Raw genomic sequence first — 17,207 nt, forward strand, 5'->3', positions numbered from 1 at the left:
TGATGAAAATAGGGAAATGGTTGAGCCGACAGACCTAGAAGATCTCTATTTCCTTCTGGTTTTGAAAAAGCACAGCAGTGGGGCCCTTCTTACAGACGATGATGAGAAAGGGGCCTTCTGAAGAGGGACTACAATAGAAGGGTATAAATGTAGTCCCGGAGAGGGGGTGGCGGTGTGAGAGGGGCGTTCCAGGCAGGGGAAAGGCAGGAAAGAGCCATCGTCAATGATCAGGGCCTGAGGACTTGCCCCTCTGGGCTCTGAACTTGGCTAATTTTGTTACAAGACCCTATGTTCCTAGATGGTCAGTGAAAGCGTCACTATATGGGGAGCCCTCAGCTCTGGCTTTCAAGCACTGGAGACTGGATACTGGCACCAGCCATATGCTGGATTCTAGAGCTCTTCGTCTTTCTAGGCTATTATGGTGAACCCCTCTATACCGCTGTGTCTGCTGGGCCATTGTTTTAATTCTTGTGTTCCACTTGAGCAAATTAAACAAAGGTAACTTGATGAACATGCATTTCTAGGTACCATGGTCTAAATGCACTCCCAATCCCTAAGTTTTAATCAGTGTATGTTACCAGCCACATACCGTTTGGGTAACCTGGGTCACGGCTGTGTATCTCCTTAGTGTATTCACTCATGAATACTCACTCAAAGAATACCAATTGAGCAAGAAGTATGTGCCAGCATGACAGGGTAGAAAGGTCACGTGGGGCCTCAGCTTCTGTGCCGAAAGCATGAAGGCTTACGTCTGGTCTCTGGTTATCAACTGCAGTGTCAAATCCCAATCCCTAGTGTATTAAACAAATTCGGATTCAAGGTGATTCCTCCCTCTCTGGTACTGAAAAGCTTTCTGAAGTGGGTGAGAAAACAGTAGAGACAGCTGGGTGCTGGGAATTTTATTATTATTACCCAGAACTTAATTTTTCTCTGCCGAGATTCTTAGGTATGTGACCTCACTTGCCACAAGGTCTCACCGGAAAGGGTTGAGCAGTACTGAAGTGGATGCTCTCCCAGACCCTTTCAGCTTCTGAGTCCTGGGATCACTTTGCTTTTGCGTTGCTTTTTTTTTTTTTTTTTTTTTGGTTTCTTTTCATTTAACACCATTTCATGTGCATGTTTCCAAGAATCCACATAGTTCTCCCCTTGTTGGTCTCAGGGATTAGGCTTTAGTTTTGCTTAGCGGTTTCCCAGTTGATCCCTCCCTCTTGATCCACTCTACTTTACAGACCTTTTTAGAGCCTGCATTCAATGAATACTAATTAGTGTGAGAGAGTGTGTGTGTGCGTTTGTGTGTGTGTGCGTTTGTGTGTGTGTGTGTGTGTGTGTGTGTGTGTGTGTGTGGAACTTCTCACACTCACTCTCTTTATCTCTAGTACCAGTAGGGACTCAGCAACTATTGGACAAATTAGTGAATTCGTAATGATTATCAAGAACCTCACCAAACACATACTACCGTGTTTCCCCAAAAATAAGACCTAGCTGGACCATCAGCTCTAATGCGTCTTTTGGAGCAAAAATTAATATAAGACCCGGTCTTATTTTAATATAATATAAGACCCGGTTTTATATAATATAATATCATATAATATAATTAATATAATATAATACCGGATCTTATATAAGACCGGGTCTTATATAATATAATATGAGACCGGATCTTATATAATATAAGACCCGGTCTTATATTAATTTTTCCTCCAAAAGACACACTAGGACTGATGGTCTGCAGGGTCTTATTTTCGGGGAAACACGTATATTATAACCTTTGGATTATTTGCCTTCTTTTGTGAGGGTATTAATTCTTATGAGGGAATTGCTAGATCCAAAGTTATAAGCAGGTTTTGAGCTTTTATTACCAACTGCCAGATTGCTGTAGTGCTTTTGTTTTATGTAAGCGGTAGTATTGCTGGTAACACTTGTAATTATTTATAACATTATCTTAAATAATTAATCGAATCAAAGAGTACTTCCTCTCCTTTTTTTTTTTCCTGGGTATCCAAATCTTTCGCATCCCAAACTCTAGGAGTTTCCCTACAGCCACTCAGATTGGTGCTGTGTGCTCTGAATTTAATAAGAGAAACAGAAGTGGGCAGCTCCAGTGCTCGGTCCCAGCACCATTTGTGTCTCCTTGGACACTCCACCGTTTCGCCAGTTCAACACCAGCCTGGTTTGTGGTTTTCTGTGATGGAAATGATGATAAAGGTAAAGAGAACCATGACAACTCTGTGAGGATATTAACCCCATTTTATAGGTAAGGAAACTAAGGCTCAGAGAGGTGACACAGCTTGCCTTCAGTCACACAGCTGGGAATTAGCAAAGACAGGATTTACGTTGGGTGCCAACTGATTCGAAGCCAGTCTCCTTCCACTAAACTACACTATACCACTTCTCAAGTGGAGGTGCAGGGTGAGGAGCTCTGTGGGAGCAGCAGGTCTGTCAAGTTCTGCAGGGTTGAGCTGTTTATCATTGCAGAGGACACTCATCACTGTGCTAATTACATTAATTGCTGCCCACTCTGTGGCTAAGTGGGTGGCTTAACAATACCTAGCAACCTGGTAATGATGCCTGGGCCTGCCTTTCTGCGTACAAACATCTGACTGCTTTTTTTATTTACATCTCCTTCCCATGGTGGCCAAAGATCATAATTATAGGCTCTATTGGTTGGAAGTTAGTGACTACCTGTCTTGTAGGGGAAAGGTTAAGACTCTAAACTTTGCCCTCCATCAGCATCAACTTTATACAAGGCATCTTTTATAATCCTCGTGATCTCTCAGAAGTCAGTATGATATTATCCCCCAGCCGTCTGCTTGGGGTCACAAAGCTAGGACACAATGGTATAGGCTTAGACGTCAGGCTGTCTGAGGATAAATTTTGTCTCTGCACATTTACCTACACCATTACCACTGTCAACAGGAGATCTTTTCCTCCTGTTGATGCCTGCTTGGCATCAAAAAACACACCAGTGGGGCCGAATCTGTATTTCCAGATAAGTAAGGCCTTGGGAATCGATGTTTGGAGGGGATCTCTAGTGCTGAGGGATAAATATTTGACACTTCAACCTTCCAGCTCCCACCCTTCCCCTGAGCTTCTCAAGGAAACATTAACAGAATGAATGTTTCAGTTGACTTTTGAAGAAGTAATTTGAAGAGTACAGTTTTGTACTTACTGGGAATGGAAGGATGGCTTTGGTGATTCATCATAATTGGGGAAATGACTTACCTTCCCCGGAGACGCAGATAACAGAGGCTAATTTAGGAAGCAATTGACTTTGGAATGTTGTGTATGTGTGCATTCTATGGGTGTGTCCATATATCTGTGTGTATGTATATATGTCAATAAATGTGTGTGTGTTCTCAGAACGTCTGCAAGTATTGGTGGATTTGGGTGACTTATTTCCTTTCTTACCCATCTTCTCTCTGTAAATGGGGTTTACAAGTATATTTTACTAAAGTTCAAAACAACTACATTGTATGATGACACAAGAGCAGTGGTTAAGATATTTGGAGCTAGACCCGGGTTTGATCTGGGCTCTGCCACTTACCAGCTGTTGTGACTCGGGCAAGTTACTTAACCTCTCTAGGCATCAGTTTTCTCATTTCTAAAAATAGGGATAATAACTGTTCTGACCTCATGGGATTGTTGTTAAGTCAGGGAAGCTTCTGAGGGCAGGGACTGTGTCTATACACTATTCTGTAGCCGGCCAGAATGAGGTTTCGAAAGAACAGGCTTTGGATTTAGATAATCCCTTGACTGGGATTCCAGCACTCCCATGTTGGCTGTGTGACCTTGGAGAAATTGCTTAACTTTTCTGGGCTTCAGATGTCTCATCTATAAAATAGAGACTCATTGTTCCTACCTCAAATGATGATGAGATGGGACACCCAAGGATCTAGTCCAGCCATTAACACACAGGAGCTATCCATTTCCCTTTCTCCCATCCCAGAGTCTTCCATGCAATAATTGATGGTTGAGTTCTTGTTTGATATGTAAAACAGTCTTTTCTCTCAAACTCCACTTTTATTTTCTCCTCCCCACCCTTTTTCTTTTTCTTTGTTTCCCTCCACTTCCCTTCCCTTCTTTTTCTTTCTCTTTTTTGGTCAGCTTTGATCTACTGTGACCCAACCCCTGCCTTTAGGATCATCTGTCCCCTGGACTGTGGCAACAGCCTCCACCCTGGCTCTCTGTTTCATTGCCCACATGTGCTATCCTTCCATCACCTGAACCAGAACTTACTACTCCTCCCTCCGGTGGAGTCTCATCACACTCAGAACCGTGACCTGCAAGGCTCTATGAGAACTGTTTTCTGGCAGACTCTCTGACCTGCCAGTGATTGGAACTTTTCAAGCACGTTCTAGCTCTGGGCCTTATATACTTGCAGTTCCCTTTCCCTCCAAATAGTCTCACTTCCTCAGGCCTCTGCCTACAAGTCACCTTATCAGACAGGCCTTCCTTGATGACCTTACATAAAATAGCATCCCAGGCACTCTCAGCCCTCCATTTTATTTTTCTTCTCACTTATCACTGACATATTGTATATTGATTCATTTCCATTTTACTGTCTCTCTCTATCCCCAGTAGAACGTGCTTTCTGTAAAAGCAGACTTTGTTTTATTTTCTGCTGTGTCCCCAGAGCTTGGCACCCAGTTGGTACTCCATAAATACTAGCTGAATACATGACTGTGTGTGACCTCTCTGTGAAATGGCAGAGAAGAGCCTACATAGTTGATCCAGATTCCAGGCCTGGAGAGCTCACTGACCAGCATTTATCTCACCCAAAGCAAGGTGAGGAGTGGTGAGGAGGAGACTTTGGTGGTCATTTAGGGTCACTCCCTTCACACACATGCCTTCGGGACCAACGCTGTTTCATCTGTGGCAGTGACGTGCCCGCTTTCATGGTTGAGCTTTGTACCATAGTTGCAATGTTGTCTAGAATTACCATGGCAGCTTTACCGTGTGATTAACTGTGCTCATGCAGATGCTATCGATCACAGATGAAGATCACTCAAGGTTTAAATTTAGCACGACCGCAACAAATCGAAAGTTGGAGGTGTGATATCTAATTGTTTCCAGACAATGAAAACAAAAGCACAAAGTCTTCTAGCTCCAAATCACTCTTCCCTACCGGCTCTCTCCCTCCCCTTCATCCTCCCTGTCCTGACTCTGTTCCTGTCCTAAAGCTGGTAGCTTAGTGAAGGGAAACAGAACTTTGAGAGTCCAGAGTTCCAATCCCAACACCGCCACTTATTCGTAGTGAGATCTCAGGCAGGTTACCTCATCCCCCGGAGCCTTGGTTTCCTCTTCTCTAAAATGGGCCTTGAGAATGGGTACTCAGTACTATGTGTTGGGTGAGAAATGACTAAATGAGACCCCAGAGGTAGAGCAGCTAGCCCACTGTGGGCATGCAGTGGATACTGGTATCTTTGATGCTAACTGACATGTATGGCTGTGGTGTTTTGATAACCTTTCTTTGGCTTTGGCCCACCTTTAGGATAGACAGCCCAGCCAAAAATGGAGACAGGGCCTTTGAGAATCAGTACCTCAGATGCTTTCATGGAGGTCCTACTGCACAGCGAGACTGAAGATTCTGGGGCCGGTGGGTGGGCAGGACATCACAGCAGTGAGAGGCAGGCACAGTTCCTGCTCGTATTAGTTTCCTAGGGCTGCTGGAACCAATGCTACAACCTCGGTGGCTCCAAGCAATGGAAATTTATTCTCGCACAGTTCTGGAGGTCAACAATCCAAAATCAAAGTGTCAGCAGGGCCATACTCCCTCTGAAGTCTCCAAGGGAGAATCCATTCTCTGCCTCTTCTAGCTTCCGGGGACTCCTGGTGTTTCTTGGCTTGCGGCAGCCTCATGTCAATCTCTGCCTCCATCTTCACCTGGCCTTCCTCTCTGGGCATCTCTTTCTCAAATCTCCCTCTCCTTTCTATTATAAGGACACTAGTCATTGCATTTAGGGTGGGCCTTAAAACCAACATGATCTCATCTTGAGATCCTTAACCTAATTCGATCTGCAAAGACTCTATTTCCAAATTGGGTCACATTTCCAAGTACTGAAGATTGGGCATATCTTTTGGGGGGGCACAAGTCAACCCACTATAGTACCTTCCAGGAATTTCAGATTAGGCAAAGGGACAAAGCACATACAGCTGATCAACCAGAGTTTCAAGTAAAGAGTCAAATAAACCTTCCTGGAAAGGTGGGTAGGGAATTGATTCATTCATTCACTGCTCCAGAAACATTCACTGAGCCCCTGCTGAGCTAAGTGCTGGGAAGTAGAAATGACAAGGCACAATCCCTGCTTTCAGGGAGTTCACAGGCTGGTGGAAGGGGACAGAGAAACAGGCATTTCCAACTCAGCGTGGTAGAGCTGTGGTAGAGGTAGGCCCCAGTGCTGTGGGGGCTTAGCAGATCTGGGTTACAACCCTGGAGAGGTGGTCACAGAAGGCTTCCTGGAGGAAGAATTGTCTTGAGACCTGAAGGACGAGGGAGTAGGAGCCAGTCATGCCCAAAGGGAGCAGAGTTCTCGGAAGAAGGAACAGAGGAAAGAAAGCCTGGCCTCTGTGAGTCGTGCATAAAGTAGGGGGCAGTGGGCTAGAGAGGCAGGCAAGGGGTCAGATTGTATAGGGTGCTGGAAGCCCAGAGAACAGTGGAGAGCCACAAAAATATTTTAGGGAAAGGAGTGACATGACCAGATATATTAAAAATAAAAGTTAGAGAAAACCTTTCCTGAAAAGGGATTTTCCAGTAGACTTAAAAATTGTTATTATTTTTTTAAAAAAGTATAACATATACACAGAAAAGGACACAAATCATAAGAGTGCGGCTTGATAAATAAGTGGCTAGCCATGAGAGTACACCACTTAGGTTGTTTGGGTATGGATTGTCAGAGTGGAGGCAGAATAGAGGAGAGTTCAAGATGGGCCAATGACTCAAAATTCCTCTTCTTTGTCCTATGGAAAAACGATCCTCCATAACAGGAAGAACCTGGAATCTGGAGTAGGAGGACACAGTTTTGAGCCCCACATCTGGTATTTCCCTACTGTGTGATCTCAGGCAAATGGCTACACATATCTTATCCTCCGTCTTACCTTCTGTAGAACGGGCTAATAATATCTGCCTTACCGAGATGGTGTGAAGGTGAAATAAGACAAAGGTGGGGAAAGCTCCCTGAGCTGTGCAAAGTAGTTGCTAATATGATTCTCACGTTCTAATCTGTTTCAGATCTGGACTGTTTCACTTTACCTTCTTCCTTCTCCACCTGACCATTTTTCAGATAAGTGAGGAGGGGAGAATGGTGAGAGTTTCTCTTTTTGCAGCACTTTTTTGTTTGTTTGTTTCTCATTCCAAAATACCTATATTAGATCTGGAGTGTCGCTCCTGTACCCTTCTTTGACCCTGCCCTTCCTGCGCACTAATGGCTGTCTCACTCGTCCATGCTCAAAGGGGCAGAAGAAGAAGGGCAGGTAGTTAGGGCCATGGAAAGAAGTTTGAGGGTAAAAATCAATGTGATTCTTCTTTCTTAGTCTTTACCTAGGACCTGCTTTCCCCCTGCTCTGCACAGGGCATTTGGGATTGTGGGTGGGTGGTAGGGGGAGACACGGAGAGAAACATGGCATTCCCACTCAGATAGTCTGCTCGCTCATTTATTGAAGCAAAATGAAAACAGATCCATGACAGAGCAAAGCAACTAAGGTCATAATCTTACTGTTAAGAGGCAAGAAGCCCTAATGAAGTTGAGAAACAGAAGAGACCATTTCATTGGGTAAAACCCTATAAAGAAGGTGAGCTCAGCACTAGACTTGACCTCTTTCTTTCCATTTCAGACTCTTGGCATTTTTGCAATAATTATCTTTAAGCATCTACAGCTTATCAGACCATTCTTTTATATCCATGGTCTTATATTGTCTTGTATACATGTCTTATAACCTTGCAACAAGATCAAAAGCTAAATACCTGTAGTAATTGCCATTTTTCAGATGAGAGGACTGACATTTCCAGTGACTAGCTCCAGGTCATAACCATTATTAAAAGAAGGAAAAAGCCTTGAACGGAGGGTCATCCAGTTCCTACTCTTTCCGCTCTGCTCTACTGTTTCATTGAATATATGTGGAAGGGAGCCATACATTTTATCAAGCTGCATCGCATTGCATGCATTTTTGGTATTTGTGTGCACATGTCAACAGGCATGTTGATATGCCTGCTGGGTGAGTTGTAACGATTGAGTTTTGAGTGGCTAAATGCGTTTTTTGCTGGCCAGGTCTGGCTCAAGGAGAACAGGAAAGGAAGCACGCAAGCCCACTGTGTGGGAGGCCAGCCACACCGCGTGAGGGCTGGTCCTTGAACAAACAATTGGGAAATGGCTCTGTCTAGCCCTGGTGGAACTTTACTTTGCTGGGGGGGGGGCCTGTTTTTTTCCATGACAATTCTATTTCGAGCACAATTAATTCCCCATTCTTTTTTTTTTTTTTAAAAGGAACTAATATTTGTTTAGCATCCACTATGTTCCAGGCATGGTGCTCCGTACTTAATATCTATGACATCATTTCATTCCCACAAACCCTGCCAAGGGGGCACCATTAGTGTCACTGTTCAGCCCAGGAGGCAGAGTCAGGAAAGTGGGGCCATTTGCTAAGATCACTCAGCTGCTGCCCAGAGCTGTCCAAACAACAGGCCACACTGGCATTTTAAAGTTATTGGTAGGACATTTTATTGTTTAATAAAGTTGTAAATAATCTCTAATTCAAGAACCAGGATGCTGCCATACTGACTTTGTCCCTCTGCTCTGATAGTCAACGAAATGCGTTTTCTTTTCGTTATTGAATAGCTGAGCTGCTTTGTCCCAGAAATAAAAATCTTCACTCCAGCCCACTTGACTGAGATGTCGGGAAACTACAACATAGCCAGCCTCACTCATTGGCCCTTTTTCTTCTTTTCATCCCGAGGCACGTGGTCTTCTGGAAAGACCTTCCCCAACTCTCCCCATAGCATGTGGCTGCTGAGGTGGCCCCAGCCATGACAGGGAAGGCAGAGACTGTGGCCTGCTTGAGCCTGTGGTCCGAGAGACCTGGTGTGCATGAAGTCCAGAGGGAACGCTGAGATTTGAGTGGGCTCAATGGTCTCCCAAAGACCCCTGGTCCCTCTCACCCAGTGCCACCATAGAAAGTAGATGATGTCCTCAGTGTCATTGGAGAATATTTGGCCTGTGAGACAAGTTTTTGGGCCACCATCCCCCTTTAAGAGAAGATGAAAAATTTGAATACCTGAATGGTCCTAAGTTGAGCACTGGGCAGACAGATGGACCCAACCTTCTAGAAGGGGAATGAATAATAAAGATGAAGGTCTTTGCAACCTGAGTGCCTGTCTTTTCAATCTCTTTTAAGGTTCTTTTTAGGGAGTAGTGGGGAGAGAGACTGGGGGAGAATGAGCTCTTAGCAGGCACTGTGGTGGCAAAAGCCTGAGACTCTGGTTGTGTGACCTTGGGTATACTCAACTTCACCTCTCTGAGCCCCAATTTTCTCTCCTGCCATTTGGCAATGGTAATGCTCTCCCTTCCCTGCTCCTGGCCCCAGATGACGGCTGTGAAAATTAAATCAGAATATGTTTATGCTTTAGGAGCAGAGTCCTGACACAAAGAAGGTGCTTATCCAAAAGTCCGAAGTCTTGTGTTGTACTTTAGACTCTGCTCTGAACTGTGTATGTAGCTCCTTTCTCCTGGTCTCTCTTTCTGTAAAATGAGGGAATTAGAGTAGGATTTTTTTTTTCCTCTGTGGTCCCTTTTGACTCTAAGTGGATGACTGAAAGCAACTTTTAAGAGATGAATAGATCTAGTCATATTTAGCTATTTAGCCACTCAACAAATATTTAATAAGGACCTACTATGTGTCAGGCACAGCACTAGGTGGTGAGTGTGGAATGACAAAACAGATGTAGCCCCTGCCCTCATGAAACTTCTAGTCTAATATAGATGATTTGGGGGGAACTTGCTCAACTCAGATAGTTGAAGAAGTGCCAAGGTTCCAAGGGAACACTTAGATGAAAGAGCTCTGCCATAGATGGGCAAATACTGCACAAATGAATCAGTGCAAGGACCTTAAGGAAGCTCTTGGGGTGACCCTAGAGTTGGGAGCAGTTCCTAGGAATCAGGAAAGGTTGAGGGAGCGCTGGCTAAGGGTGTATGTAATTGCTAAAGAGTTTGTTTATTGAGACACCTGAGAATGCTAGGATCTGCGCCTACCTGCCCGGTTCTCAAGGGGGCCATTTACTGGGAACAAGGACAGCTTCCCATGCCCTCTCTTTTCCCTGGAGGTAGAGCCAGTGCAGATGCTAGAACCCAAGGGGAGAAGAGAAGAGTGGCCAGAGAAAAATGCCACTGTTAGCATGACACTGGGGCCAAGCCCAGAGGACGCCGGGAGGTTGGGGAGTCTCCATCTGTATCCTCTCGAGGGAGAACTGGGACCATGTTGGGGAGTAAGGCCATCTGAGAGTTGGCCTTGGTCAGAAGGCTGCCTGGGGAGGTGGAAAGACTCTGGGCTTAGGAGTTAGACTGGCTTGAGTTTGAAGGCTGTGGAATCTGGGACAAATCACTCAATCTCTCTGGACCAGCTTTCTCTTCTGTTAAAAAGACATCACAATGTTGGCCTCTCTAAGATGTCATGAGGTCTCAGGTGCCTAAAATCCATACCTGGGACCTAACTATACATTTGATGATTGATATTTATAATTATGACATCAGGACCCAGGCCCTGTTCTGTGTAATACTGAAAGACAGTGCTAGGAACAACTTTGATGAGAAAATGTACAAGGAGGTTGTATTATCTTTAATATAAGTAAAATAGTGAAACAAGATTTAGTGGATTTAGAGGTATTTAGCTGTCGCTTAACTCACCCACTCTCAGCTGTCTGACCTTAGATAGGCATTTTTGCCCTCTTTGAGACTTGGTTTTCTCCTCTATTAAATGGGGATAGTTTTCATGCTCAAGCTCTTCTCATTCATCCATTAAACATTTATTGAATGCCTGCTATGAGCCCTGCTATGCTTGGTGTTGAGGACACAGGAACAGAACACAGTCTCTGTCCCTAAGGAACTTACTATCTAGTGGGACAGACCATTGAACAGATACAATAGAGTGTAGACAGGTCTAGCCCTGTCTGGGTGGACAAGGAAGGCTTCCTGGAGGAGACGACATCTAAAGCTGAGAGCTGAAAGATGAATAGTATTTAACCAAGTAAAATATAGGAAAGGAAGTAAGGGGCTGGGGAGGGCATTCCAGGAAGAAGGAATTGCATGTGCCAAGGCCAGGAGATAAGTGAACACAGCAGATGGGATAATGTGGCTAGCTGAATATGCCTTTCCGCAGTGTGGACTTTGCATAAAGGCAGTGTGAGACTTTCAGCAAGGGAGTTGGAGTAACATCATCACATTTGCATTTTACAAAGAACACTCAGGGTTATATGTACATCATTCAAGTTATATTGTGGAGAGCCCTTGGGATAAGTTGTTTCCTCTTCCGCTTCCTCCCTCTTTCCCTGCCCATATTCGATGTCACACATAAGATGAAATAACCCACGTGATCATGCCTGGTGTGGTGTCTAGCACATAGTAGGTGTCCAACTAGCATATATCATCCCCCACTTTAAAATGTAGTCCTTGAAAGAGAAATCCCCTGGCATGAAGTGCAAGTTGGGGCAAAAATGCTGAGGGCGTGGCTGTTTGTATTATCTGGCTGCTGGTCGGTATAGCTGACAGGATTTCAGTCAAAGGAAGTTCCCCAGACAGTTCAGTCTCAATCAGTCCTCTGGGGTTTCAGGGAGGGCAGGTGAAGGTCATAATATCTCCCCTATTTCAAGAGGTCATTCCTCCCAGGGTCTTGGCCTTGAAAATTTACTAGACATGGACAATCCTGATCCTGTTCATTTGTCCAAGTAAGCTTTCTTATCTATAAAGTGGGCATGAAGTTATCTGCACTGCCAACCACGTGGGGGGTTGTCATGAGGATTAGAAGAAGTGTGAACCACAACAGAATAATACGGTAGATTCCATTCTTTAATGCAGGTATTATCATTCTCTCTCTTTTACAAATAAGAAACCGAAGTTCAGAGAAATTCTATGAATCATGAGGGGCACAGATTAAGTGGCTGCAGCTAGAACCCTGGTCTTTTAACTCCTCCACCATGACCTTGAAACCACCAGCTGCTCCCTGAGCTCTTAGCATGATGCAGGCAGTCCATAAATGTGTGCAGAAAGGTAGAAGAAGGAAGAGACAGTGTTTGAAGTCTGAGACAGTCTTTCCTAGTGCCTCCTGACCCCATACTCAACCAACTTAGGGTCTTCTCCCAGATGCACTCCTGGAAATGGTTTCTCGCCCCATATTAAGATGACTTGTTACCTGTCTGACTCCTAATTAGGCTGGCACTGGTGAGGGCAGGGATGGTGTATGGGTCATCATGGTATCCCCAGGGCCTAGTACAGTGCCTGGCACTCAATAAATATTTGTGAATAAATCCCTTCTATTGCTTGCCTGGATTTTCTGCCTAAGTTCTCCTCTTGGCCGAGAGGTCTAAAGCAAAGGAGCTGGGCCTTCTATGAAAGTCTTCTGAAGGGCGTTGGGCTCTTGCTGATGGTGAGCCTGTGAGAGGTCAGTGTCCCAGCCCCAGGACAAGCTTGACAGTATCCTCCCACACTCCCTCACTGTTGGATGGACCCAGAGGACGGCCCACCCAGAGCACAGGGCCCACATGTCACATGAGGAAGCCTAAGGGTTTGCTGAATGGACCTGAGTGCGTGAGCCACTGCATGTGCTGGGTGGCTTGATTTGGCCCCACGTGGCTGATGCCTGGTGGACAAAATCACATGAGAACCAGAACAATCCTCAGGCACATTGAGCAACCAGCTTCCCTTCCTTGCCCCCGGCAGGAACTGGGCCAGGGAAAGTGAAGAAACCTGTTCAGGGCCTTGCCGGGGTGGGCGTGGGCAGGGCCCTGCCGGGAAGGGGGCGGCTGAACCAGTTTCCATTGCTCCCAGACCAGATGTAGCTTGGTGTGTTCGGTAGAGGGAGGAGAAGTGCGTGCCCTGGGCGCACCCCTCTCCTCCAGGACGACACAGGCTTTGGCAATGATAGGAATAGGGGCTCTCTGTCAGCGGTCACTGGTCACTGGGTGTGTGACTTCCGGTTGCTAAATCAGGCAAGCGGGTGGGGCAGTATTGAATTAGCTGACAGGTAGATTGGAAGAGGCTTTGGATATCTAGTGAGCAAGTGAAGGAAAATGAGGGAAGGGGTGATGCTCAGAAACAGCTGGGCAATCGCTCTGCTCTCCTGATGTTACAATGGAGCATGTTTGTGCCTTATCCCTGCACCTTCCCCGGACAGGGCTTTTGGGTGGAAAGAGCCTGAGACAGACTTGTTTGATCCCAGCTGTTCCACTTACAGGCTTTTGTGTTCTTGGGCAAGTGACTTGGCCTATCTGAGCCAAAGTTTACCCAATATGGGAATATCCACCTCAAAGCGTGGTGTGAGAAGTCTATGAAATGACATAGGAATAGTGCCTAGCACATAGTAGGTGCTCATAAAGCGGAGTCCCCTTTCCTTTCTTTGTTTAGGATCCAGCTCTCACGGCTGGCCCAGAAGTAAAGCCCCACAAGTGACCGTGAGACTTCAGGAGGCCACCATTTGCTCTTCTGTTTGTCAAACTACCATGTTTCTCCGAAAATAAGACCTAGCTGGACGATCAGCTCTAATGTGTCTTTTGGAGCAAAAATTAATATAAGACCCGGTCTTATTTTTCTTTAATATAAGACCGGGTCTTATATAATAATAATATAAAACCAGGTATAATATAATATATTATAACAATATAAATATAATACAATATAATATAATATATAATATAATTAATATAATACCGAGTCTTACATTAGTTTTTGCTCCAAAAGATGCATTAGAGCTGATTGTCCTGCTAGGTCTTTTTTTCGGGGAAACACGTCTTTGGGTCATGTTCCTGTGATCCTAGAAGGGCATTTCAATACATTCTTTCATTCAGGTATTTTATTTATTCAGATTTCTATCAGGCAGAGGCCTCCACTTACTGCCTCCCCCAGTTACTTTCCGGCCTGCCAGCATTTAGTCCATACAAGGCAAGCTCTACCGGCTGCTTTTTGTGTAAATAAAGCCCACGGCCTTCCGCCTGCAAGTCGCCGCGGGTCCCGCCTGCCTAACCGGCCCTTGGGGGAGGAGGGAACCGGTGCCACCGCAGCCCTGCAGGCTTCAGGAGTCTGGGAGCCAGCCACACCCAGCTCTCCCGCAGGTGTGGGGATCTGGGGCCAAAAAAGGGTGTAGAGAGAGGAAATCCGGGCTTACACCGTTAGTGTTCCCACCCATTAGCACCTTCATCCATTGACCACCCAGCACCTGGCAGACTCGTCATCCCAAATCCTCCCAGCAAGGCTGCAAGGAGTATTCTCCCCATTTCACAGACAGGGCACTGAGGCTCGCCAAATTTAAATCGCTTGACCAAGGTCCCATGGGCAAAAAACCCCACAAACAACAACAGAAACAACAAAAACAAAAAACGCAGAATGAGAAATTCTAACCGAGTATATTGGTTGCAAAACCCAGTCTTTCCCCACCTATCTTGCCATCAGTGAGATTGTAAAGGTCTTAACCGGAAGAATAAAGTGAAAAATAACCAGGACGAGTCAGAGTAACAGAGCAGTGGGAAAAGCAGAGGCCTTCCAGAGCTTCCTTCGGTGTCTCAAACGGGACGACTTAAACCACAATTTAAACCACAGATTATTTTTCCCGAGTGACAATTTTACTCCTTTGTAAAATTTTAAAAAGTATAGATTCTTAGTAAAACACATAATGATGGGGAAGAATATAAAATTCTCAGAATTGTTTTAGCTGAAAATAGGAGACTTCAAAGAAATTTCAGGCTGTTCCCACACCGTTCCCCCTTCGCTCCATTGTGCAGAAACATTGTTGACATCATTTGCATACATGGGGGACGCTGGGACCCAAAGTGAGTCCCACCGAGCGAGGGGCAGAGCAGGAGGAGAACCGAAATTTCCAGACTCCCTCCTGGGCTACTTTCTGCTGCGGGGCGGGGGTCCTGTCTACAAATAGCTTTGCAGGAACATCTACTGCTGATCTTTGTCACTCAGCCAAACAAGCGGGGGCGATTCTGGGTAATCGCAGGCAAGCAGCGCGGCTGGGGCTAAACGCGAAAGGGACGCGCGGGCGACGACTGGGGGGCGGCGGGTGGAGAGCCCAGACGCCCGCGCAGAAGGGGTCACCGCCGGGGTTCCCGCGGTGCGAGCGCGGAGGCGTCCGGCCCTCGCAGCTCTTTGTCGACCCGCCCCGCGCAGCTTGCCAGCGCAGGGGACCGCCCCTGCTCCCCGCCAGCCAGACCCGTCGTCGGACGGCTGTCAGGCCCGCTCAACCTCAGGCACCCGGGACCAACGGCCCGCCCCTTGCGTGTGGGGACAGTCAGGTCGATAGGCTGGAGCTTAAATCCGCCCCTGATACTTGTTAACTATAAGGTCTTGAGAAAATTACTGAAGCTCTCTCACTCTCAGTTTCTGCACCTGTAAACGGGGGATTAGCAACACTTACCTCATGTAATTGCTGTGAGAGGTAAATGTGTGCCTATCTGTAAAGGCCTAGAACATTTACCAAACCAATTAAATGCTATGTTTTGCCATTGTTAGGCGAGCCTGGGTAGGAATCTCAGGCCAATTAAGAACTGGATGACCTGGGCAGGTGTACTTTCTTCAGTTCCCCCACCTGGAAAAGGGAGCTTCATTACACGTTACATCTCAGGGTGAGGGTGAGGACAGAGGAGCTCCCAGCATCTCGCAAGTTCACAAGTGGTTATGTTTGCAGCTCTCATTATTTGCCAGCACTGTCTAAGCACTTTGTACTTATTAGCTCATTTAATTCTATAATTACAGTATGAGAGAGGTGTTACTGTTATCCCATGTCACAAGTAGGAAGCCTAGGCACAGAGAGGTTAAGTGATTTATCTAAGGTCACACAGTTACTAAATAGGATTTGGCTCCATACTCCATACGCAAAATTTGGCTCCATGCTCCATGTTCCTAACCCCTACCTGATGTACCAGGCACTATGTTTAGGCCATGGGGATGCAGCCAGGAAGAACATCACACAGTCATCTCCTCAACAAAGGGGAGGGGTCTCCTTTCTGAGTTTATTGGCCTTCCTGACATATTCTTAAGCATTGGATGCACTTTATTATATTTTATATGCACATTGTATGCACTTTGTATACAGGAAGTGTTCAACATTGGTAGTTTGCCTCTTCCTGCATTTTTGGGGGTCCAGTTATAAGTACTTAGATAGAGTGTGGACGATGGGTGATTTAGGTGATAAAGCAGTTGGTGTCTAGTAGGTGCTCCATATAACTTGAGTTCTTCTTTCCTTGTACTTAGTGATCTTCCAGTTAAATAGACTGAAACAGCACACTCTTAATGTGTAGACCTTTTAATAATAATAATTGCTTCTGCATCTAAGAGTTACTGTCTGTGCTGTGGGGTTCCCAGAACTGAGAGTAAATTTACTGTATTTATCACTTAATCATTTCCAAAACAGCTTATGACTGCGACATCTTTAATCAAAGGTACAGAATTCTCCCTCTCCTTCCCTCCCTCTTTGGGGTCCCTGTGATAACTCTTGCTGTAAATGGCTAAAGCTATTAAATTTAGAATGTAGATCTTCCTGTGATGCAAGTGTAAGCTGTCGTTACTTTCATTGCTTAAATGTTATGATTATTTCAAGCTTGGCGTTTGCATTTGAAGCCTTGAGTTAAACGTGGAAAGTAAGGGGGGGAAAAGCATAACAGTTGGAAATGAAAACGTGCAGTGGGTACATTTCCAGAGTAATAAAAAACAGCTTTAATTTTAAAAGATTTTGAGCCTGGTCTGGTTCCAGGCAGCATACCCTAAGTTCCCATCATTCATCATGTTTGTATTCTAAGGATCAAAACCACCTTTAGACAATTCAGTGAACTCAATTGATGACATAGTATTAAATCGTGAGTTTCTTCTTATAAATGAGGTAGCCTGTGGAGAGCATTCAGCACATGGTAGGCGCTCAAGGGGAAGCTATTATGATTAGGGAGTGGGATGCAGTTAAAACTTTATACTCAGTTGACATTTGTTGAGCACCTACTATGTGCCAGTTGCTTG

General features: G+C 45.4%; 2 long non-coding RNA genes across 3 annotated transcripts in view; one reads left to right on the plus strand and one right to left on the minus strand.

Moving 5' to 3' along the window:
• Positions 1-17,207, plus strand: part of LOC117027178 (uncharacterized) — a 58,162-nt gene that overhangs the window by 14,657 nt on the left and 26,298 nt on the right. Inside the window, exon 3 of one of the 2 annotated variants that reach the window (XR_004423879.1) lies at positions 4,634-4,763. The exons of the other annotated variant lie outside the window; for it this stretch is intronic. This is a non-coding gene — a long non-coding RNA (uncharacterized LOC117027178). Of the gene's footprint in view, positions 1-4,633; positions 4,764-17,207 lie in introns of those variants that run through there. 2 annotated transcript variants of the gene reach the window in all.
• LOC117027176 (uncharacterized) overlaps positions 1-17,207 on the minus strand; it is a 34,427-nt gene that overhangs the window by 14,262 nt on the left and 2,958 nt on the right. The gene's annotated exons all lie outside the window — the stretch shown is intronic.

This window comes from Rhinolophus ferrumequinum, chromosome 9 (genome assembly GCF_004115265.2).
Source record: "Rhinolophus ferrumequinum isolate MPI-CBG mRhiFer1 chromosome 9, mRhiFer1_v1.p, whole genome shotgun sequence".
Classification (NCBI taxonomy): Eukaryota; Metazoa; Chordata; class Mammalia; order Chiroptera; family Rhinolophidae; genus Rhinolophus; species Rhinolophus ferrumequinum.